The 26,146-nt window shown below is 44.9% G+C and overlaps 1 long non-coding RNA gene across 1 annotated transcript; it reads left to right on the top strand.

Annotated features, from left to right (window-relative positions):
• Positions 1-540: 540 nt before the first annotated feature.
• On the top strand, positions 541-1,626 carry LOC141021519 (uncharacterized). Its single transcript, XR_012182835.1, has 2 exons — positions 541-868; positions 1,068-1,626. It is a non-coding gene; the product is annotated as an uncharacterized lncRNA (long non-coding RNA).
• Positions 1,627-26,146: the final 24,520 nt, after the last annotated feature.

The following is a 26,146-nucleotide window of genomic DNA, read 5'->3' as shown; positions in this document are numbered from 1 at the left end:
AAAACCCATAATGGGGCATTGTATGTATTTACACTACTACCGCCGTTGTTGTTTTCACTAAATTTCTTTAACACAAATATCATGTGTCCTTGTCTAGGGTTTTTATCTATTAGTAGTTTATAACCAGAATTTATTAAAAGCTCGTCCAAATTAAAAAATAACTTAACACTGTCAAATTTCTATAAATTGATACGAAACGGTTGAATTTATAATAAACAAATGAAAGTTTATAATTTGTAATCATTGTATTAGCTCTAATTGGCAATTGTTTATAAGGGGCCAATCTTGTAAATAAGCAAACGTTCTTACAAAGGGTTACAACAGCCATAGAGCTACTTTCATTTTCATTTTGTCTTTTAAGAGTGATACATTATTTTATTTTATTTAGAAGGGTCAGGATTCTTCCATTTATTTGGAGGGCCAATCATGTACTGTAGGTAGTAGTCTTCCCGACTCTTCTAGGCGGGCCTACGCCATGGGCCAGTCCAGGTCGTTTTCTTTTACAAGATTTTCATCTCGTTCTTGACTCCTGATCCATCCAGTGAAGAGGCAAAATCAATGGCTTGCCTTCTTCTCTCGTCGGCCATCCTTGCTCCAGTCTTCTGCCTGCTGCTGCCTCGCTTCCTCCGTCTGTCATCTTCTTGCTAGGGCGTTTCCCTCACACTCCCACAGGTCGTACTAATCTTCCTCTCTACCTGGTCCATCTCGAGGAAAGACCCGTTGGAGCGAGGGGGCAGAAGTTGGCGCAGCTCTATGTGGAGTTTAAGTGCTTCAAGGCACCACGGAGTGACAAGAAATGGTGTCGCTGGAGCGAGGGTGCCGAGGGCTTAGAAGTTTTTGCTGGAGCAATAAAGAAGGAAATTGGAAGGTGCTTTATTCTTTAGGCCGTCGTCGTGCAAAATTTTCTTAATGCTTTTCTTTCATGATGCAGTTTGCATGTTCCTTTGATGCTGAATCATTACAGTTACTCTATCATTTGTTTCCAAAGTTCGGAGTTTACTATTTTCAATTTAATATCCGTTCTAATTTTACATAGACCGAGTTGGCTCAGGTTCTTGGTTTTGTAGGCGGATCAATGGATTTCAAGTTCAGTATGGCCAGAGGGATGGATTAGGACCAGGTAGAATGGATCTGCAAAGATGTTACCTGACTCTCGGTCAAAGAGAAGAGGGGAGAACCAGGACGCTTTGGGTTGGGTCGCGAGAGACAGACATCTCAGAGAACAGAGGCCAGCGGCTGCTGGGCACGCGGGTGCGATCGAAGTTTCTAGAGCTGAACTCCAATAGAGTGTGCACTGTTCGATTCAATGTATCTACGGCTTAAAATGCAGGGATTTGCCCATGCCTCTACCGTTGGATGCAGCAGTATCAACGGCTAGCATTCAAACTTATTCCTACACTATATAGGAGTATATATATATATATACACACACACATCTATACACCTATATAGTGTGCGAATAACTATGAAAGTTGCTCGTTGGATGAAGTCAATCCGACGGTACAGAGATGGAAAATCCGAGCATTACTGGTCGTTGGATATCATCTACATTCCATCAGATTCTACCAAATGTACAATCTAGAAGACTCCATGGTTGAACTTAAGCATAATGCACAAACCTTAAAACACAAGCACTTCTCCTTTGTTTTCTAGAATCTTCCATATCTTAATTGCCCAAACCTTTTTTTTTCTAAATGAATTGTCACTTTTTGTTTTACCTTTACAATGCACAATTCCATGAATCTTAAAATAGTTTTTTATAAAACTAATTGAATTTGGATGAGATGAACTATAAGAATTAAACGAACATCTACATCATGCATATCTGGGAGAAGAGGCGGGAAACCGATGAGGGAAGTGGAGAGAAACGGTAGCCTGTTTTGAATTAAAACCTAGTAGAGAAGGAAGCGTGAGCTACACGACATATGCGCACAGTGCTTACCCATGTTCTACATGTGCTGTCGAAAGGGCTCAGGGTTGCCGTTCGATCTGGGAGCATCCAACGGAGGACACGTACGATCCGTGGGGTTTGGGTTCTGGCCAGTCAGAACACAGGACTCAGATCGCGCGCGCAGCGAGGGGGATATCATACGGAAACCAACATTCGGTGGAAACCGGTGAAAACCACGAGAAAAAGATGTTCTGAAGTTTCAAAAAAATTTCAAAAAATGCAGGATGTTAAGAGGATGATGTTTTATTGGCACACAAAATTTCAAGTTAAAACACATTAAGAGATGTGAGCTATGAAAAAGACAAAATCAGTGTTGAATAGTGCCGAATAGTAATGTCACTATTCAGGGCGGAATTTGACTTTTTCATAGCTCACATCCGTAATGTTTTTCAACTTGAAATTTTGTGTCGCAATAAAACATCACCTTCTTAACATCCCACATTTTTTAGATTTTTATGAAACTTTAAAATATGGTTTCCACGAAGTTTTCATTGAATATCGGCTTTCGTCAGTGAACCGTGTGCTATTTAAAAACATTTCGTGAGAAGAATCTCGGTTTTTAAATCCTCGTAAATCCAAAACAAAGCTGAAAATCGTGAAACCTGCCATGGTGTCACGACATCGCACTTATATGTTGAGGAATTCTTTTCGTCCATTGTGGCGCAAGTTTTATTACAAGCCTCTTACAAACCGGAGCTTCTCTCAAAGAAGCCTCGTGGTTCCGATAGGGAAACGTGTCCCCCTTGTGGGCGAAACGTAATCACTGCCTCTTTTCACCTTGTATTTTCTTTTATGGGCAACATGGAACGACAGGATACCCGTGCTGAAATTTAAACTTATTCACAGTTCGTTTGGCCTTTTTATACACTAATTGAGTTTCCTAGGCATTTAATGTCCATAATTCAAATATGAACTACAAATACATGCTCCAGTTCACCAAAATGGCTAGAAAAATTGTACATGTGTCCTTGGGTGCATGTTTAGGTCCCATGCCAGGAATGGGAACGAATTACAACCGTACTGGTGTGATGGCTCGTACTCAAACATTTCGAATCTCGGTTTTTAAGTCCCCATAAATCCTAAACTCACCAAAAAGTCATCAAAGGTGGCATGGTGTCACGTCATGGCACATATATGTCGTCGTAAAAACATTGTCCAATTTGGGCCAAGTTTTATTACAAACCTCCTACAAAAACTAGAGCTTCTCTCAAAGGAGCCTCGTGGTTCCGATAGGGAAACATGTTCCCCTTGTGGGTGAAACGTAGTCACTGCCTCTTTTCGCCTTGTATTTTCTTCCACGGGCAACATGGAACCACAGGATATCCGTGCTGAAATTTAAACTTATTCAGGGTTCGTTTGGCCTTTTTATACACTAATTGCGTTTCCTAGGCATTTAATGTCCATAATTCAAATCTGAACTACAAATACATGCTCCAGTTCACCAAAATGGCTAGAAAAATTATACATGTGTCCTTGGGTGCATGTTTAGGTCTCATGCCAGGAATGGGAACAAATTACAACTGTACCGGTGTCCTGGCTCTTCCTCAAACATTTCAAAAATCAGTTTTGAAGTCCCCATAAATCCTAAACTCGCCAGAAAGTCATCAAAGGTGGCATGGTGTCATGGCACATATATGTCGTGGTAAAAACATTGCCAATTTGGGCCAAGCTTTATTACAAACCTCTTACAAACCGGAGCCTGTCACAAGAACCCTCGTGTTTCGATAGGGAAATGTGTCCCCTTGTGGGCCAAACGATAATCACTCCCTCTTCTAGCCTCGTATTTTCTTCTACACACGACACGGAACAACTGGAGATTCGCGCTGAACTTTGAAATTATTCAGGGTTCGTTTGACCTTTTTTATTCATTAATTGAGTTTCTAGGCATTTAATGTCCATCATTCAAATCCGAACAACAAATACATGCTCCAGTGCACCAAAATGGCTAGAAAAAACATACATGTTTCCTTGGGGTGCATGTTTAGGTCCCATGGAACAAATGGGAACAAATTCAACCGTCTCTTCGTCCTGGCCTGGCCACAAACATTGTGAATCTCGATTTTTAAATGTCTGTAAATCCAAAACTCACCAGGAAATCATGAAACTTGGGATGGTGTCACTACATGGTATATATAATTGTCCAATTTGGGCAAAACTATATTACAAGCCCTTTACAAACCGGAGCCTGTCGCAACCCTCGTGGTTCCGGTAGGGAAACATGCCCCTCTTGTGGGTGGAACGATAATCGATGCCTCTTCTCGCCTCGAACTTTCTTTTCTAGAGGCAACATAGAATAACAGGAGTGTCGGGCTGAAATTTGAAATTGTTCAGGATTCGTTTGGCCATTGTATATATTACTAATTACTAAGTTTTCTATGCATTTAATGTATTTCATAATTCAAATTACAACCACATGCTCCAGTGAAGAAAAATGGGTGGGAAATCGTACATGTGTCATTGGGTGCATGTTTAGGTCTCGTTTAAGGAATGAGAATGAATTAAAAACTTGTCGTCGTCCTGAAACAATGAGAATCTCGGTTTTTAAATCACAGTAAATAAAAAAGTGACCCAAAAAACATGAAACTTGGCATGGTTTCATGACATGGCACATATAAAAATCGTCCAGTTTGAGAAGAGGCGCACACATTAGTAGCCAACGAAGTCCTTTTTGAAACAAAAAGCTGACACGTTAATATCGCACACGGTTGTATTATATTTACCGTGTTGAAATTTAACCATACTCGGTGGTGTGCATGCAGCTATTTGATTAGACGGGACGAGCGCAAGAAGTCCGCCGTGCAGGTTCGATGGGACGCGTGCGAGCAGTCCGCCGCGCAGGCTCGACGGGACGCGTGCATCCTGTCCACCTCGCAGGCTTGACGGGACACGTGCGAGCAGCAAGGCCGCCCATGCTCACCGGGAAGCGAGCTCTTTGACCTCCATGCACCAGCCGCCGCCCGCCTCGCTCACAACTTCTCCATTAATGGGTTAATTAAAGCACCTGGACGGAGAGTGTTTGCTTGTGATCCCATGGCAGCATTTGATTCGATCGTGTTTTCAACTCGTATTCCGCCCTAATTTAAATTGCCACATAGGGCAACGGATAATACGACCACAAATAAAATGGCAACGGATAATACGACGACAAATTTACAATGGCGCAGATAATAATTGTCTTACATATTCCGGATAATTTAAAATGCCACATGCGGCAAAGCCCGGAAGACACGGGGGCAAGAGAAGAAGGAAATTGCAGACAACGATCTGGGTCGCTACTGTCTCTACTCGTTGATGGATCGCCGGGCGGCGAAATCCTCCAACTCCTTCTTCAATTCCTCACGACTTTGCTTGAAAGCAGCCACAGATTCCTCCACCTCCTGCTCACACTCGATCCGTAGCTTCCTCAAGCCATCAATCAGTTCCTCGATGACTGCTTTCAGCGTCATCTCCGAGGCACTGCTCTGCTCATGCAGCATCTTCCAGCCGGCGGCCTCCTCCTCCCTCTCGGCGACCAACTTGTGGAGCTTCGCACTGTCATCCATGAGTTGCTCGACGAGGCCGGTCGCCTTGTCAACCAAGCCATCGCGGATCTTGAGCAGCGTCATCAAGTCGTCGACCAGCTCTTGTTGCGTAGTGACGCCAGCGAGAATGTCGTCGTCGCCGGCGAAGGACTTCAGGAACGCCGGCTCGTCGCGATGGCCGACACCGCGAATGCGCTTGTGAGAGCCCTCGCATGCCCGTGAGAGCTCGTTCGAGGGCTCCACGGTGCGCCGGGACATCCCTGCTGCGGCTGCGGCTTTGTGGCGGGACCTCTCTAGTGCTTCCGCGGCCTTGGTCTTTGCTGCCTGGTTATATGTCCACCCTAAACTCCTCCTACCGGTCATGGTGGAACGACTTGACAGAAAAAACCAGTTTTGTGGGTGATGAGGAGAGGAACTATGAAGTAATTTTCGAGTGGGTAGTTTCTATAGCCCGGTGCTAAGTGTGAACACTTATTAGTTTGATAGGTGTGAACAGATTTGCAATTACTTATTGTGTTGTAATCAGCAATGTGACGAGAAACAAGGTCAAAATTTATTGATGGCAGAAGGTTGACCACGTGGTTGCTCGCCGTTGAGGCGGCCGCGGCGCGCTCCGCTCTCGCGTCCCTGCGTGTGCTCTGCTCGCCGTTGAGGCAATGTTACAATGGCAACTGTTAATAATTCTTAATAATTGTCTTACATATTCAGGATAAATTAAAATGCCAAATGCAGCAAGGCCCAGAACACTCACGACCTACATATGCATACAATTATAATAAAATATAAGCTAAAAGTCTGAGCTGGCGGCCTACCGACGATGGTCTTCTCGGACTCCATGATCAGCATAGCACCCTTGCGGCCGTTCATTCCGAGTATCCTGACCCGCCTCCGCCTACAGAGCTGCTGGCGCTGGGAGGCTCTTGGGGCTGCTGGGCCTCTTCCAGAAGAGCTTGACAGCATGCAATCGCGCGCATGACAACTCTGCGGAACCGCTCCATTTCCATGTCTCTGGCCTGGTAGCAAATTCCGTCGATCACCTGCATCCTCAAGATATCACGTTGGCGATGTTCTACTTCGTCGGGGACGTCAACTCCGCCAAGGATGCGCTCGAGCCTGGCCACCACATCATCTGGATCGAGGTTGACACGGCCGCCGCGGGCAATGATGAAGCCATAGGCTGCCTTTGTCTTGACTGAATCACAGAGGTCCTCTGCCCATTCCTTGCGGGGCATCAGACTCTCGATGAGCAGTGGTGATGGCGGCTCTTCGGGTGGGTCGTCGATCATGCCGCCGAGCAGCTCTGGATCTTTTGCACGGTGGATGGCAAACTGCTCATCACACCTCCTCTGCAATATGTCGATTGTGCTCCCAAGGACTGTGACGCCGATATCGCTGTCGATGGGCCATGGTGCCTGCACCGGCCGATGAAGCTCTTGCTCCCCGACCTGCTCCGGCTCGTTCTCCTCGCCGAAGATGTAACGCAGGGAGGCGCCGACATCGAAGCTTTGGTCGTTGCCTGGAATGCTTGGAATAACAAATGGTAGATGTGTGAGGACTAGATCTTTGCAGAGTGTCGAGACGGTGCGTCGCCGCCTGGGTTATATGCAACAAGCCGTTAGTTGGTGGCGGGGAACCGGTGAGGGAATAGGCGTGGATTTTACAATTCATCCATGTGGAGCGCGGGAAGCATTCGCTGGAGCGCGGGAAGACTAAGTGGAGCACACACACAACCCGAATACCGTATCCGATGCCACGTGTTATTTATCACACAAGTGTTAACATAAGGAAACGTATGTTTAACTTAATAATCATCGCACACGAGTACTCACAGACGCATCGTGCGCGATACTCCTAGCCACCACAAGCAACTAGTTTGCATTTTCAGAGTTTTTTGTACACATAGAATCGCACACAAACTAACTGTATTAACCGTCTGTGTTGTAATTTCTCATCGCAAACAGTTCATCCGAGTCGGCTGTTTGCCACGTATCACACACATCTTGTTAAGTTGAACCATTTCTCTTGCGTTCGCTAATCGAAAACAGTTCGTCCGAGTGAACCGTATGCCCTATATCACACACACCTTGATCTGGCTAACCATTTATGTTGCACTCCCTAATAACAAACGGTTCCTCGGAGCAAACTGTATGCCGTATATCGCACACACATTGATATGGATGCCCGTTTCTGTTGTTCTGCCTCATCGCAAACAATTCGAACGGGTTAACCGTGTGGCCTGAATTGCACACGCAACTAAAATCTGAACCGTGTTTGATGGCTCCGCCGTCGCAAACATTTTGCACCTTTTTGACGTTTTTTTTACATCCCCGTTTGTGATTAATGCATCGCACACAGTTTCATCAAAGTGTGTCTGATCATAGTGTCGCGTTAGCAGCATCCTGCAGTAGTGTAATGCAATAAGAATGATGACATGATGTAGACAAGATCCATTTATTTTGAAATAGACCCCATCGTTTTATCCTTAGTAGCCACGGTACATACGTGCCGGTTCCCCTTCTGTCACTGGGATCAAGCAAGATCGAACCCACTACAAAGCACCTCTTCCCATTGCAAGATAAATAGATCAAGTTTGCCAAACAAAACCCAAATATCAGAGAAGAAATATGAGGCTATAAGCAACCATGCATATAAGCGATCAAAGAAACTCAAATAACTTTCATGGATAAAAAGCTAATCTCATAATAAACTCAAAGTTCATCCGATCCCAAAAAACACACCGCAAAAAGAGTTACATCATATGGATCTCCAAGAGACCATTGCATTGAGAATCAAATGTGAGAGAGGAAGCCATCTAGCTACTAACTACGGACCCGAAGGTCTACAAAGAACTACTCACGCATCATCGGAGAGGCACCAATGGAAGTGGTGAACCCCTCCGTGATGGTGTCTAGATTGGATCTGGTGGTTCTGGACTTTGCGGCGGCTGGAATTGATTTTCGTCGACTCCCCTAGGGTTTCTGGAATATTGGGGTATTTATAGAGCAAAGAGTCGGTTCAGGGGGGCACCCGAGGTGGGCACAACCCACCAGGGCGCGCCTGGGCCTCCAGGCGCGCCCTGGTGGGTTTTTCTCCCCTCGGAGCACCCCCCAGGCACTTCTCCAACCCACTAGATGTCTTCTGGTCCAAAAAAATTCACAAAAAGTTTCGCTGCGTTTGGATTCCGTTTGGTATTGATTTCCTGCCATGTAAAAAACATGCAGAAAACAACAACTGGCACTTGGCACTATGTCAATAGGTTAGTACCAAAAAATTATATAAAATGATTATAAAACATCCAAGAATGATAATATAATAGCATGGAACAATAAAAAATTATAGATACGTTAGAGACGTATCAGCATCCCCAAGCTTAATTCCTGCTCGTCCTCGAGTAGGTAAATGATAAAAACAGAATTTTTTGTGTGGAATGCTGCCTAACATGCCATCTCATATTCTTTTCTTTCCATGGCTAACCGTATCCACGGGTGCCTTCCATACCAACACTTTCCAAGGAATTTATTATTTGACAACATAAAGTAAATTCATTTTTCATTTCGGGACTGGTCATCCCTAATACCTTTGCCTTACTCTCGTGCAATAACAAGTGAATAAACACTCATCATGAGAATGACACATCTAGCATGGAAAATATTAGCCACCCCTCACCACCTCGCGAGCGGCACGAGAACATAAAAGAGAAATTTATTTTGAAAATTAGAGATGGCACATACAAATTTGCTTAGAACCGCAAAAGAATACCGCATATAGGTAGGTATAGTGGACTCATGTGGCAAAACTGGTTTAAAGGATTTTGGATGCACAAGTAGTGATCATACTTAGTGCAAAAGGAAGGCTAGCAAAAGATTGAGAAGTGACCAACCAAGAAATGAATCATCTCATAAGCGAGCATTAAGCATAATTAACACCGAATAATGCACCCCAAGTAGGATATAATTTCATTGCATAACTATTGACTTTCGTGCTTGCATAGGGAATCACAAACCTTAACACCAATATTCTTACTAAAGCATAATTACACATCAACATGACTAACATATCACATCATCATATCTCAAAACTATTACTAAGAATCAAGCTTATTTTGTCCAATAATCATCATGAATGTTTTTATTATATCCTTCTTGGATATCTATAACCATGATGAGTCACTGCCATGAACTTGGCCAGGGCCAGGTACCCAAGGATGGCGTTGTATGGAAGACGGATGTGGGAGACATCGAAGTCGATGAGCTCTGTGCGGTAGTTGTCGCACTGGCGGAAGGTGACATGGAGGAGGATCTGCCCTATCGGGGTGGTGGAGCTGTCGGTCACTCCTGAGAAAGGGTTTGGTGGGCTGCAGCTGGTCATAGGGCACTAGGAGTCGGTCGAATGTTTCGATAGACAGAACATTGAGTCCTGCACCGCCATCGATGAGGGTTTTGGTGACGAGGACGTTGCTGATGACGGGTGAGCAGAGCATCGGGAGGGCGTCGGCAGTTGCCGCGCACTTGAGTTGGTCGGACAAGCTGAAGGTGATGGTGCACTTGGACCACCTGAGCGGACGCGTAGCCTCAAGCTTGGGAAGGGCCGCATTCACCTCGCGGTCAAACTTCTTGAAGATGCGATTAGAGGCTGGGGCCTGGGCGCCGCCCAGGATGCAGGCTACGACACGAGGCTCCTGGAGGCCCCCGGGCCCCTCGTCCTGGTGGTGGTCGTCGTTCCTTCTTGGCGCTGGTGCCAGTGGAGGGAGACCAGCGTTGCCCTGAGGATGGTCCTCACGGGGCTGGTCCCTCCAGGGGCCCTCGCGAGGCTGGCCCTGCCAGCGTTCGTCACGAGGCTGATCACGCCACTCCTGGCGGGGGCTGCGGTCGTCCCAGCGTCCTCCACTTCGGCCTCCTCCACGGTTGTAGCCTCGATCGCTGCGCTCGGGGCGACAACCGAGGCGCCCGTCGCGGATGGCCCTGAGCCCCTGACAGTCGTTCGTGTTGTGGCTTTGCACGTTGTGGAAGACGCATAATGGACGGCTGCCCTTGGATGACTCCGGGTGGTCGCAGCCGCGCTTCATTTCTGGTTCAGCAGCGAGCACGGCCACCCCCTTGCGGTTCACATCCTTGGCCTTGGCCTTCTTGTCCTCTGGGTTTGTCTCTGGGAGCTCGAGGAGGGAGAGGCGTCCTTCCTCGGCTCTCGCGCACTTGGTTGCCATGTTGAACATCTCTAGAGCCATGCACAGGTCCTCATGTATGGCGAGCTCTTCCTTCATCTTGACGTTCCGGACACCATCGATGAATGTGGAGATGATGGCCTCGTCCGACACCATGGGGATCTTGAGACGAACGGTGTTGAAGCAATGGATGTACTTCTGCAGGCTCTCCCCTGGCTGCTGCTTGATGTGCCGCAAGTCACCCGCAGCAGGCGGGCGGTCGCGAGTACCCTGGAAGTTGGCGACGAAATGCTCGCGCATCTCGCCCCAGGAGGAGATCGATCCCACGGGCAGGTTCAGGAGCCAAGAATGTGCCCCATCCTTGAGGGCCATGGGAAACCAGTTCACCATAACCTTCTCGTTGCCGTTGGCCGCCTTGATGCTCAGCTCGTAGAGCTGCAAGAACTCAGCAGGGTCGGGGGTGCCGTCGTAGCATGGAGGCAGGTCGGGCTTGAACTTCCCCGGCCAGACAACGCTGCATAGCTCTGGAGTGAACGCGCGGCAGCCCGCCGTGATCACGGGCGCTCGTTGTGGGTGTGGAGCTTGATCTTGGGGCTCGCGCTCCATAACGGCAGGTGGCACGCAGTCCTGATGTGGCGTTGCTGGGTGCGCACGTGCCTCTGCTTGCGGCCGCTAGACCACCTGGCAGCTTTCTTCTTCCTGCGCAGGCGCCGGGCCCGGTGGGTCACGCCTTGGGGCCTCGTGCCTTGGCTCGATGATGGCATCTTGACGGGGAGGTGGAGGAGGCGCTCCGTGGGCTACGTCACCCGCAGCAGGCGGCTGGCGAGGCAGCGGGAGAGACAGTGCAGGAGAGCCCCCGGCGGCGCTGACGAGCTCGGCGCTGCGGTCCAGCCAATCTTCGTAAAGTTCATCGACGGGGCGATAACGCAGGAGCTCGCGCACCATGAGCAAAGTGGCCTGCGCGTTCGTTGGGCCGTGACGAGCGTGGGACGACGAACCAGCCGAGGTCAGCGACGGGGTGGCGGTGCGCCCATCACGCCGCACAGAGGGGTGCAACGACGAAGCTTGCACTACAAAAAAATACACTTCCGTGATGATACGTGTTTGTCACAGTAGGTCATGTTTTCTTTCATGCATGTACATCCATGACGATTTTATGACGGAATCAAGATAGTCATACATGTGCTGTCGTACAAGTGCTCCATGACATTACCAAAATTATCATCACAGAAGTGTCTACTTCCATGATGATAAATGCAGCGTCATGGAAGTGCTTTCGTCAAGGGTGACCGACACGTGGCATCCACCGTAACGGGTCGCCGTTAAGCTATTGGGTCCGAATTTGGATCCGATAACCCGCTAACAGCCACGACCAATGTCGATTTTCCACGTGTAAAATTCTCATTGGTTGACGGAACCACGTGTCAGCTCCGCGTTGGCACAGGTGTCACTTATCCAATGGGCGAGATGCGCCTATGATATGTTGACACGTGGACCAGCCCAAAAGTGGCCCATAAAGATTAAATGGGCCGGCCCAGCTAAAGGCCCACAAGATTTAGTGGACCATAATGGGCCGGCCCAGCTAAAGGCCCACAAGATTTTGCAGACCATAATGGGCCGGCCCAGCTAAAGGCCCAACATTCTCAGTTAAGGCCCGTACGGCTAGTGTCAAATCGGCCCGTCAACGGCCCTTCCTAAACTTGTCATCATCGCGGCCCATGGTCACTTCTGGCCCGTTAATAGTCCATTAAGTATTTGGGCCGAATTACGGCTCGACGTGTTTCCGTCCTGTTAAAGGTCCTGCTTCCTTTGGGCCCATTTATAGGCCATTGAACTTTCAGCCCATAAACGACCGTGAAGGATTTGGGCCATATTCGGCCATGTCTGACAATCGGCCTGTTAGAGGCCCACTATAGATTTGGGCCACTTTTAGCCTGTTGTGACTTTCAGCCTGTTAACGTCGGACGAAATCCATGGGCCATATGTGGCCCAACGTCACATCAGGCCTACTAACGGCCCATATAAAAATGACACTAATCAAGCCCGACCGAACTTCCAGCCTGTTAAAGGCCCGTGTAGTAGGTCGGTGCATTTACGGCCCGTCTGAATTTCCGCATGTGAACGATCCGCATTGTAAATGGGCCACCATTTTGGCCTGCTAAGACCAGTGGGTTATTTGGCACAATCAGGGCCCAATCTCACTTTCGGCCTATTAAAGGCCCATGTTTTTTGTGGGCTCGAGATATTTACACCTGTAAATGGCCTATTGTTACTGAGGGCCCAAATTGTGTTTAGGCCTGTTAAAGGCCCACTATGGGCATAGGCCTACCAAAAAAATATGAAAGCTTATGCTGATTTAGGCCCAGATATTTTTAGTGGGCTACATGCAAATTTCGGCCCATAATCATTTTTAGCCCAATTGAATGGGCCTGATGAATGTTAGCATGTTGGGCTCCTATGAAGCTTTCGGCCAAAATACATTACTAAGATAAACCTACACTACAAAAATAGCGTCGTAATTACTGTAGCCTTTGGTAGCGTCATAAATGTTGTATCGCAACAAAATAAATTCCAACCATACAACAAAAGGCAAGTTTACAGTCCTTGCAGATAAAAGCACCATCAGATGTATAGAAGCACAGATCATTTGACCCGAGTGCTAATGTTTCAGGCTATACAATCTGATGGAGCAGCACGATCTTCCCCTTTTTTCTGCCATTGCTCTTGAACAACGAAGCAAATGTCTGATAGTCTGGTTTCAAAACCATTCATATCTTGACGACATTTGTCAACCACTATTCTTGTTTCCGAAACAACGTCCATTAGGGATTGGACTTGTGTCTGGAGCACAGATATATCACTCTTTCTAGCCGGAAGATTTTGTTCAGTCGGCGATTTGGACGAGGTTACCTTGACAACCAACCTAGATTATGCAGGAAGGTGCTTTTTGCACTGTTAGTGGAGAGATACTGACGCACTGCAGCAAGAGGTGACATTGTGCCTGTGGTAGCCTCGTCACCTCCAGGTGGTTGTGGCTGTTCAATCATTTGTTCCATAGCTTGCTGAAAGTTTGAACTTGTAGATTAGTGTACCACATAAGTTACTAATGAGACAAAAAACAAACAAAGTAGGTTTCACATTTATACATAACTTATTTTGGTGAACTACTGTAATACATTAGCATGTATTGTAGTGCCAACTACATAATTAAATCACTTTCGAAACATATGTCCGTGTAGCATGCCTACTGTATTGTCTATTTCCTCACATTCGTTGACATCTAAGGATAAAGAGACATGGTTTGAAGTAGGATGAACATAGTATGACATCATTCATATCATGGGCAAACAGATATAAAACAAACAGGCTATTGTATCATTGTATGCGCACGTGAACATCACAACTATATTACATATCAAGACCAAAAGAATATCCTTCATCTCTTATAAACCATGTAAGGTGAAATGATACGTTAAGACAACTGTGTATAGAAGTGAATAGAGTAATTGACATTGGCAGCAAACCAAGCAGTTAAATAAAAACATCACAGTACCAATCAGTTCAAAGGCAGGAGGAGTAAGGACTTACAACAACGGTTTGAACTGGTGTGCTCATGCCCTTCATCTTGCTGGTGTGGCAATCCTTGAAGATTTGCACTGCATTCGGTTCAGGTTCTTTTTGGTCCGCACGGGCTTTCCTATGTATTTGGAACAAGTCAATATAGATATGATATATGGCACAGAAAAAAGAAGGAACTAGCAGCTATTTACAAGAGCCTCGTGCTACCACTTGAGCACTGCGTTGGTTTTCCCTTGAAGAGGAAAGGGTGATGCAGCAAAGTAGCGTAAGTATTTCCCTCAGTTTTTGAGAACCAAGGTATCAATCCAGTAGGAGGCCACACACGAGTCCCTCGCACCTACACAAACAAACAAATCCTCGCAACCAACGCAATAAAGGGGTTGTCAATCCCTTCACGGTCACTTACGAGAGTGAGATTTGATAGATATGATAAGATAATATTTTTGGTATTTTTATGATAAAGATGCAAAGTAAAGAAAGGAAAATAAAAACGACGCTAGAAATAACTTGTTGACAGGAGATTAATATGATGGAAAATAGACCCGAGGGCCATAGGTTTCACTAGTGGCTTCTCTCAAGAGCATAAGTATTACGGTGGGTGAACAAATTACTGTTGAGCAATTGATAGAATTGAGCATAGTTATGAGAATATCTAGGTACGATCATGTATATAGGCATCATGTCCGAGACAAGTAGACCGACTCCTGCCTGCATCTACTACTATTACTCCACACATCGACCGCTATCCAGCATGCATCTAGAGTATTAAGTTCATAAGAACAGAGTAACGCTTTAAGTAAGATGACATGATGTAGAGGGATAAACTCATGCAATATGATATAAACCCCATCTTGTTATCCTCGATGGCAACAATACAATACGTGCCTTGCTGCCCCTACTGTCACTGGGAAAGGACACCGCAAGATTGAACCCAAAGCTAAGCACTTCTCCCATTACAAGAAAGATCAATCTAGTAGGCCAAACCAAACTGATAATTCAAAGAGACTTGCAAAGATAACCAATCATACATAAAAGAATTCAGAGAAGATTCAAATATTGTTCATAGATAAACTTGATCATAAACCCACAATTCATCGGTCTTAACAAACACACCGCAAAAGAAGATTACATCGAATAGATCTCCACAAGAGAGGGGGAGAACATTGTATTGAGATCCAAAAACAGAGAAGAAGCCATCTAGCTAATAACTATGGACCCGAAGGTCTGAGGTAAACTACTCACGCATCATCGGAGAGGCTATGGTGTTGATGTAGAAGCCCTCCATGATCGATGCCCCCTCCGGCGGAGCTCCGTAAAAGGCCCCAGGATGGGATCTCACGGGTACAGAAGGTTGCGGCGGTGGAATTAGGTTTTTGGCACCGTATCTGGTAGTTTGGGGGTACGTAGGTATATATAGGAGGAAGAAGTACGCCGGTGGAGCAACGTGGGGCCCACGAGGGTGGAGGGCGCGCCTAGTGGGGTAGGCGTGCCCCCCTACCTCGTGCCCTCCTGGTTGATGTCTTGACGTAGGGTCCAAGTCCTCTGGATCACGTTCGTTCCGAAAATCACGTTCCCGAAGGTTTCATTCCGTTTGGACTCCGTTTGATATTCTTTTTCTGCGAAACTCTGAAATAGGAAAAAACAGAAATTCTGGGCTGGGCCTCCGGTTAATAGGTTAGTCCCAAAAATAATATATAAGTGTATAATAAAGCCCATTAATTTCCAAAATAGAATATAATATAGCATGCAACAATAAAAAATTATAGATACGTTGGAGACGTATCACCTCGCAATGTGCAATATAGCTTCGAGATCCTATTGTCTATTGGAATTTCACTTTAGAACGGTTGGTCATGTTCTTCAAACAGTTAGCCTAGAAGAAGATACACTTGTAAGGTACATACATAAATACAAGTTCAATATGTGGTTTGATCAAATACATATACCCTACCTGGTACTTTGGATCATACCAGTGTTTAACAAGGGTTGTCCAGTCTTCATCTGTAATATATTCCACTGGAGATGTTTGGGCGATTTCATTGTTAGCCTTGCCTTCAAAGTGAGATTTTCTAAGGTGGTACCAATACTGTCGCAGAGCAGACTGAAAAACATGAGTGCATGCTTGTTTAGTTGCCTCATCTTTCGGATCCAACTTGAACCTCATCTGTTAAAAAAGAATGTGAGTCTTATTAGGAGGAAGTTAGAAAGTATGGGATAGAGCAAGACAATATTACAAATTGCGATGAATAACATTACTTATGGATAAATGGTCAAGGAAGGTGTTAAACTTGGTATTGTCTTTCTCATTCCTGTACTGGATCCATGTTGGGAGAATACGTGCATGACACCTAACGGCAACGGCAACCTCTGATACTAACTTGGCTGACTCTGTAGCATCACGTGGCCTTTTTAAACCTGCCTCAAAATGGATCTCCATTCTTCCTCCTTTAGATTTTGTTAATCTGTCAAGCATTATCCCTGATGTCTGTTTCCGGTTGCGCCGTAGTGCTAGTTCAACAACGAATATGGAAAGTGTTAGTGCACATCAAACTATGAGAGTACATATAAAGGAGCATGCAACTGCAACTTGACTCGGTCAGGTACCGTCTTGGTGTTGATGCTCATGAGGTTCATCTGATCTTGCCAAGTCCTATTGTGTCAGTAGTGCTTCGGAAGTAGTGTTAGGTGTGAAGGCAGCTTGGGAACTGGCCAGTTCTGGAGCAAACGAACGAGTAACTCGTTGAGATGCTGGTACAATTGAAGAGGATGCTGCAGCTGGTGGAGCAGGTGATACTGTGTTTTTAGATTTAGCCGGTGGACTTGGACCTTCTATTGCACTATAAGTACCAGCAGAATCTCGAGGGCAAATCCTTTTCTGTTTCACCCGACGAGTAACACCATTCCCTACTATATTCTTTTCCTTGCTCTTTTTTGACTTTGCCATGTCAAGCCGTACCCGCAACACAAAAGAAAAAAATCGCACTTTAGAACTCGTTGATGCATGATGCAGACAAGCAATACTTTGATGTAAGACAACCATATGAGGATGGAATATGTAAGAAAAACAGGACGACGTGACATATTCATAGCTACGATGTGTAAACTAAGCAGAGGATTTTCAAGAAAATAGAAGTAATGCAAGCTAGACACCATATGAAGGATGCAACCAATATCACTCTGCCAAGTTAAAAGTGTCTTGTCATAAGTGGCATTTCAAAAAATTAGAAGCAGTACAACATAGAAATCAATGCAAGATGCAACCACTATCAAATTGCCATGTATAAGCGTCCAATCATGAGTGACTGATGCGGGATACACAACATCAGTACTTTGATGTAAGATAATGGTATGATTGATAGATGGAGTGTATTCTAGACACAGAAAGGCATGTCATATACACATGTATAACGTATAAACTCAGCAGGTGCAATTTAATCAAAATAGAAGAAATACAAGCTAGACAACATATGCAACATGAAACCAATTATCACACTGTCAACTTAGAGCAAGCACCTGCGATGGTGGAGTACGGGAGATGAACTCATCATGTAGACTTGAGTCTTCAACTTCATTAGCAGTAGCAGTGGCAAATCTAGAGAGTGTCTGTTTGCATCGGTCCGGAGGACCACCAACATCCCCTAACTTACTATTTTCCTTCCTATTTTCTGATTGCCTTATGAAGTCAAAACCACAAGAAGATGGGTTGATGTATGATACAGACGAACACTACTTTGATGTAGGGCAAGCGCATGATAGGAGGATGGAATATATACAAAAAAAGACAACATTGCATATTCACATGTACGATAGGAGGACGGAATATGTATGAAAAACAGTAAGCAGAAGGCATTTCAACAAAATTAGAAGAAATGAAAGCTAGGCACCATATGAACATGCAACCAATATCACTCTATCAGGTAAAAAGTGTCTCGTCGTAAGTGCAATTTCAAGAAATTAGAAGCAGTACAAGCTAGAAGACAATGCAAGATGCAACCTACGTCACACTCCCAAGTTAAATGTGTCTTATGGGTAAGTGATCATTGCAGGTATAAGTTGTAAGCTACGCAGATGCAATTCAAGAAAATCAGAAGCAATACAAACTAGACATCATACGAAACACGCAACCACATATAACAGTTCCAAGTTAGAGCAAGCACCTGTGATGGTGGAGTAGGGGAGATGTGCTCATCATCTACATGTATGTTCTAGAAATAGGAATAGGTGTCATATTCACAGGCATTATGTTTAAAGTAAGTAGATGCAATTCAATAAAGTTAGAAGCAATACAAGCTAGACATCATACGCAACATGCAACCACATATAATAGTGCCAAGTTAGAGCAAGCACCTGTGATGGTGGAGTAGGGGCGCTGTGCTCATCATCTACACAGCTACGTTGATTGTCCAGCCTTGTGTTGTCTTGCGAATCTTGTTGGGAGGATGGCGGAGTAGAATCTGTAGAGACCCTCTGTTTGAGTTGCTCCGAAGGACCACCATCATCCACTACTGGACTAATTTCCTTCAGCTGTATTGATTTTGCATTGTGAAGTCAAACTGATAAGAAAAAGGAATAAAATTCGCTCTTCAGAACTCATTCATGCATGATACTGACGAACAATATTCGAATGAAAGGAAAACACATGATACGAGGATGGAATATGTATGAAAAACAGGACAGCGTGACATATTCACACCTATGATGTGGTAATTAAGCAGAAGGCATTTCAACACATTAGAAGCACTGCAAGCTAGACACCATATGAAAGGTGCAACCAATATCACTCTGCCAAGTTCAAACTGTCTGGTGTTTCAACAAATTAGAAGCAGTACATGCTAGAAATCATATGCAAGACACAACCAATATCACAATGGCGACTTAAAGGTGCCTTATCATAAGTGACTGATGCGGGATATGCAAGAAAAGTAGTCTGATGCAAGAACATGGTGTGATCAGATATAATATGTTCTAGAAACAGGAACATGTGTCATATTCACAGGCATTATGTGTAAAGTAAGAAGATGCAATTCAACAAAGTTAGAAGCAGTACAAGCTAGACATCATACGCAACATGCAACCACATATAATAGTGCCAAGTTAGAGGAAGCACCTGTGATGGTGGAGTAGGGGAGATGTGCTCATCATCTACACAGCTACGTTGATTGTCTAGCCTTCCGTTGTCTTGCGAATCTTGTTGGGAGGATGGCGGAGTATAATCTATAGAGACCCTCCGTTTCAGTTGCTCGGAAGGACCACCATCATCCAATGCCTTAGCTATTTCCTTCTGCTTTATTGATTTTGCATTGTGAGGTCAAACCGACAAAAAAAGGAATAAAATTCGCTCTTCAGAACTCATTCATGCATGATACTAACGAACACTACTCTTATGAAAGGCAAAGTCATGATACGAGGATGGAATATGTACGAAAAACTGGACGGCTTGACATATTCACACCTATGATGTGGTAACTAAGCAGAAGGCACTTCAACAAATTAGAAGCACTGCAAGCTAGACACCATACGGAAGGTGCAATCAATATCACTTTGCCAAGTTAAAAATGTCTCGTCATAGGTGGCGTTCATCAAACTAGAAGCACTACATGCTAGAAATCATATTCAAGACACAAACCAATATCACACTGCCAACTTAAACGTGTCCCATCATAAGTAACTGATGCAGGATACACAAGAAGAGTAGTTTCATGTAAGAACATGGTGTGATAAACAGATATAGTATGCACCAAAAATAGGAAAGCATGTCATATTCACACGTATCATGTGTAAGCTAAGCAAATGCAGTTTACACTAATTAGGAGCAATATAAGCTAGACACCATATGCAACATGCAACCAGATATCACACTGCCAAGTTAGAGCAAGCACCGTGGATGGTGGAGTAGGGGAGCGGAGACTTGGAACTTGTAATGCACTAGCAGTACAAGGAGAATCCGTACAGATGCTCCGTTTACGTTGCTGTAGAGGACCACCATCATAGCCTTCCTTACTCTTTTCCTTCCTCTTTTTTGATTTTTCCTTGTCAAGTCAAACCCACAAGAAAAAGGAATAAATTTTGCTCTCCAGAACTCAGTGATGCATGATACTGACGAACACTACTTTCATGTAAGGTAGCCGCATGATAGGAAGATGGAATATGTATGAAAAACAGGACGACATGGCGTATTGACATGTATGATGTATAAAGTGTAAACTAAGCACAAGGTGTTTGAACTAGTTAGAAGCAATGCAAGCTAGAAACCATATAAAAGATGAAACCAATATCACTCTACCAAATTAAAAGGGTGGCCTAACAAATGTATTTGACCAAATTAGAAGCAATACATGGCAACGGGCTAGAAATAATATGCAATATGCAACAAATAAAAGTGTCTCATCGTAAGTCATTGATGCAGGATACATAAGAGAGGTAGTTTCATGTAAGAACATGGTTAACACATAGATGTAGTGTGTACCAAAAATAGGAAGGCATGTCATATTCACAGGTATAATGTGTAAACTAAGCAGATGCAATTTACCCTAATTAGAAGCATTACAAGTTAGACACCGTATGCAACATGCAACCACATATCACACTGCGAAGTTAGAGCAAACACCTGCGATGGTGGTGTAGGGGAAGTGCGGTCTTCAAGTACAGAGCTATGTTCAATATCTTCATTTAGGCTTGCTGTTTCTTGAGAATCATGTGGACAGGATGAAACTACACTCTTTATAAGAGTAGCGCGTCTCATACTAACCCACGGGCGTGACTGTCTCATCATAAGCGATAGATACAGGATACACAAGAATACTAGTTTGATGTAAGAACATGGTGTGATAAGAAGATGTAGTATGTACCAAAAACAGGAAGGCGTGTCATATTCACATGTATAATGTGTAAGCTAAGGAGATGCAAATTAACAAATTAGGAGCAATACATGCTAGGCACCATATGCAACATGCAACCAGATATCACACTGCCATGTTAGAGCAAGCACCTGGGGTTGTGGAGTAGGGGAGATGAGATTTGGAACTTGCACTGTAGTAGGAGTAGCAGGAGAATCTGCAGAGATCATCTGTTTCGTTGCTCCAGAGGACCACCATCATTTCGTGCCTTCGACGTTTTAGATTTTGTCTTGTAAAGGAAACACACAAGAAAAAGGAATGAAATTCACACTTCCAAAGTCGTTGATGCATGATACTGACGAACACAACTTTTATGTATGGCAACCACATTGTAGGAGGATGGAATATGTACGAAAAACACGAAGCAGAAGGCATTTCAACAAATTGGAAGCAATGCAATCTAGACACCATATGAAAGATCCAACCAAAATCACTCTACCAAGTTAGATGTGTCTCATTATAAGTGGCACTTCAGCAAATTAGAGGCAATATATGTTTGAAATGATATGCAAGATGCAACCAATATTACACTGTCAACTTGAAGGTGTCTCGTCAGAAGTGATTGATGAGGGATACACAAGAACAGTAGTTTGATGTACGAACATGGTTAATAGAAAGACGTAGTATGTACCAAAAATAGGAAGGCATGTCATATTCATAGGTATAATGTGTTAATTAAGCAGATGCAATTTACCCTAATTAGAAGCATTACAAGGTAGCCACCATATGCAACATGCAACCACATATCACACTGCCAAGTAAGAGCAAGCACCTGCGATGGTGGTGTGGGGGAATTACGGTCATCAACTAGAGAGCTACGTTGACTATCTTCATTTAGCCTTGCTGTTTCTTGAGAATCATGTGGGGGGGATGACACTGCACTCTTTAAATGAGTAGCGCGTCTCACAGTAACCCACTGGGGTGAGTGTCTCATCATAAGTTATTGATGAGGGATACAAAAGAGCATTAGTTTGATGTACGAACATGGTTAATAGACATATGTAGTATGTATCAAAAACAGGAAGGCATGTCATTATCAAAGGTATAATGTGTAAAGTAAGCAGATGCAATTTAACCAAATTGGAAGCAATACAAGCTAGACACCATATGCAACATGCAACCACATTTGATAGCGTGAAGTTAAAGCAAGCACCTGGGATGGTTGTGTGTGGCAATTGAGATCATCACCTGCAGAGCTACGTTTACTGTCTCCATCTACTGACACTTCACCCTTTAGAGCGTTGAAACGCTTAGTGCTTATCTTCTAATTACACTGGAGCAACTTCTGTCTTTTCTTTTTTGTATTCATCAACACTGCGTCAAAGTCTGAAATACCCATGCATAAAAAACAATAGCGTGAGTATGGGTGAAGTCTATGCACAAGTAGTACAGTGTAAAGGTAGCAGATAGCAGGTCGGTGAGAAATAAATGACGGGAGACATATGATAGCTCTACAACATGCATGGCACACGAAATTACTAGATTCTAGGATTTTGAAATATGAGCACAGGGATGGCTGGGAAACGCAGATGCTCCTCCAGCACACCACAAGGTGTGGTCCTATGTAAATAACAGTCGACTGAAAACAAATAGGTCAGTCCATTTTTGCTGCACCGTCCGATGTACAAAGAACGGGCAGATCGCCTTCATCTACCTCCAGCCAGTCAGTGTTACGATCTTCCTTGAAACGCCAGCGACCACCGGCCCGGTCCCTTGCCTCCGCCCTCCCCTCAACCTCACCGCACCGCCGTGCGTGGCACCGCCCCCCGGCCATCCCTTCAAGCCCCGCCGACCTCCAGATCGGGCGCAAGTAGCTCCTGCACCCCCACACCCCTATGATAGACACCAATGTGCCGCTTCCCCGGCGAACAGGCGGACTAGGTGCTCCGCGCGCCTAAGCGGGTGCTGCTTCTTTTAATTGTGATTCAACTGACCCTGAATTGAAATCCAGGCGAGCTACTGACCTCTAGCCAAGGTGAAATAGTAAATGGGAGGAAACCTTGTGCATTTAGTATCACGAAGAAGATGCAGTAAGAAGCGCTCAACTAGTTTCTTTCGTTGGATGAATACGGTGTGAGCATAGACGTAAGATTTGCACGAATAAGGGAAGAGGAGTACCTCTTTCTGCTGGCAGTGCTGTGTCCTCCTTCTGTTTTTCCAAGATCTTCTTGTGGTTCGCTAGAAACGAGAAGTTATGGAGGACGGTGGAGCCTTGGACGAACCCATGGCCAAGTTGTTGAGTGTGGTGCGGTGGCCGTCTGTCGGCGGTGGGGAACCAGATCCGAGGTGGCGAACGATGGCTAGCAGGAACAGCTCCAGTGCGGTAGACGGTTGGGACAGTGGAGCGGCAGCGGTGAGGCGCAGGAAAATGTGGTCGAAGTGGTTCTGGTATGGCACACATCGGCATCGGCGTCGTGGAGGCAGCTCTGCCTCGGCTTCAGCTGCTAAGTTCTTGAGGGCATTGCTCTTGCGGTTGCTTTGGACGATGATGTCAGGGTACCGGCTCCGGCGTGATGGAGGAGGGCGGCGGTGGATTGGGCGCGATGGGGTGGAGGACGGAGGAGGCTGGGGTTTCGCGGCCGGTGCAGAGGGTGTTTTGGTGCCCACGGAGTATGAATGGGGAAACGGAGGGAGGGGGAACTAAGGGGGAACAATGTTTCGGTTTGGGACATGCTTGTTTGAAATTTGGGGAAAGTTACAAACTTTGCCCCCATCTAAAATTTCGGACATATTGCGGGTTGGGGGTAGGACAGTAATCTTAGGTGTCTCAAATGGTGGGCGGGATAGATTTCGGCCGAGCGCATGGGTGTTTAGGCGCCCATGGCGTATGAATGCTTCTCGGAGGCGGTTGAGCCTGGTGTCTTGGTGAATTTACAAACCTACCCCGGTTTAGACCTTTGGACATTGGGCCGATAGGCTACACGGGCGAGAGTCAGGACAGTAATTTCCTACCACAAAACACTAGTCTCGCGCGGTTTCGGGTGACCAGAGGCTTATTTGGCGCTTCGTTCAATATTTGGGAGCAGAAGCATTAACGTTTTCGGTTCTCTTGAATTGAACTTTCAGGATTTGTCAAACTTCACAAATCTTTACTCTTGAAAATCCTAAAACTATGATTATTTTGGAATGGAGGGGATACATTTGAAAATACATTGTACACGAGTATATATAAAAAAATATGCAACTTACCTCAGTTCATGCATGGTTCCAGATATAATCTCCTTGGTTGCAAAAAAATAGTTAGACATGCGTATGAATATATAGCATGTTCAAACGCACAACAACGATTGATGCCCCCTTTTAGATCTGATTTACAAATGCCATTATCTCGGATTCAAATAGATGAATGCACTTCCTATGAATTCGAATCTTCGAAACCCCCTTTATGTTGAATTCAACATGTATTCTATTTCGTAGCTAGCAATTTGGAATGTATCCATGTAAGTGACAAATGTATAAAGTGCTTCACACTAACAACATGGAGTGCACTGTTTAATGTTTATATATGAATTGCAAAAGCAATGCATTGCCTGTATTTCAAACCGCTCTCACTCTATGGATCAATAATATCAAATAAACACATGCACATGCCAGAATTCAATAGAGTATGGGTGTCTGATAGACCAATTTTCGTTCATACGCAAATTGCAAAATTCATGATCTCATCCAAAAATAATAATGCCATTTATATTTTCATTTAATGCGTAGAACCGCCTTTTACACGTAGATGCACTATGCCTCGGCCCGTTCTCACACACGCACTATATATCTCTCTATCTAACGCATAAGTGCACACACTTTATATACATCGGCATTTCTCTTTCACACATGCTCACAATCTCTCCCGGGTGTCGGGGTGTCTCACGCACACACTCTCTCTATATCTCCCTCTCTCTTTCTGACTACTATGTACCACTCTTTTCACTAATCTCAGTTGGAAAACACTATTTCTCTCACATGCATATATGCACACGCATGGTCTCTACTAGCCCTCTATACGCACATATATGTGCCTACGTGTCTCCCGCACGCACATTATCTTTAGGCCTCTCTCGCACACATTGCCCCCCCACAGACACACCTCTTTCTTAGTAGTTGGCAGATATGATTCCATCAGATCATTCGGTAGGATATCCCTGACTGTTAGGCTAGATGGTAATACGAGGCAAAGTTTTACCCAAGTCCGAACCCTTGCAGTTGAGGAAAAAGCCTACTCCTGGTACTGTATATTAGTGATAGGGGTGTGTACAAATTACACGTGAATACCAGGCATTGTGCGTGTGTGTATACTATCGACGAACTAGCCCCCAGGCTTCTATAACATACTCGGGGCCTAGGGTTACAAATCATATATAGTCGGCTTATCACCAGTGGGGATAGAGTCCTCCACTACTCTGGTAGCTTCGTGTTGTACGCCGAGTCCTCCACGTGGGTCTTCGTATAATGCGTCTCGGTCCAACCTATGTGGCGTAGGATGGAACCGACCCATGAGTCCTCATGTTCACCCACCACAACTACAAATGATGTGCCCACCCCAACTAGAAATGATGTGCCCACCCCAACTAGAAATGATGTGCCCACCACACCACACACGCAATCGGCCACTAAGAAAATAAGGATATACAATAGTACAATGTTATACATGAAAGTTAATTGCATGGTGCGTCCAAAAATATTTGTTTTGCATTGTGAATGTTTATATTTTCTCCTAAAATATTAGTCACAGGAAAGAGAAACGAAGGGCATATCTCTCCTTGTCTCCACCAGACACCCCCTCTTTCTACACCACTTTCACGTACACACACAAACTATCTCTCGGCCCTCTAAAAGTACGCATGCCCCTGACACATTCACGCGTGACGGTCACTGTATTTCAAGCGAAAGTCTTATATGGTCACTGGACTTCAGAATATGCTCATTACGGTCACCGTATACATTCTCGTGGTGATCATACGGTATCTAGCTCATGATATGTCTCCGTATTTTGTTGATGACACTGACGGACACTGTATTTGATGCGTGCTCCATATTTTGTTGA

This window comes from Aegilops tauschii, chromosome 4 (genome assembly GCF_002575655.3).
Source record: "Aegilops tauschii subsp. strangulata cultivar AL8/78 chromosome 4, Aet v6.0, whole genome shotgun sequence".
NCBI lineage: Eukaryota > Viridiplantae > Streptophyta > Magnoliopsida > Poales > Poaceae > Aegilops > Aegilops tauschii.
Note: the sequence above shows the minus strand (reverse complement) of the source record. Positions and strands in the feature narration are given on the sequence as shown.